This window comes from Contarinia nasturtii, unplaced genomic scaffold (assembly GCF_009176525.2).
Source record: "Contarinia nasturtii isolate CC-2019 unplaced genomic scaffold, AAFC_CNas_1.1 Cnas_scaffold_905, whole genome shotgun sequence".
In the NCBI taxonomy this organism is placed as follows: Eukaryota; Metazoa; Arthropoda; class Insecta; order Diptera; family Cecidomyiidae; genus Contarinia; species Contarinia nasturtii.
This window is the reverse complement of record NW_022198252.1, coordinates 1-253: the sequence shown is the minus strand read 5'-3', so window position 1 is coordinate 253 and position 253 is coordinate 1.

Sequence of the window (253 nt, the reverse complement as noted above, 5' to 3'; positions counted from 1 at the left end):
TGGTTTATTCAATATATAGGTCCTCAATTAATATTAGGCTCATCAGATAGTGTTTGTAAATCGAAGAAAAAAATTTAATTATTTTTTTCATTTTTAGCAAATTTTCCTCATCGACATGGCAACTTTATATGAAACTCTCGGAGACTCGGTATAGAGCACAAAAAGTGAAAAAAAAACATTTTTTCTTCTCAATTCTAGAACACAGATAAGTCGTCTATATCATGTGTTGTGAACAGAACGTAAAGATTTGTCA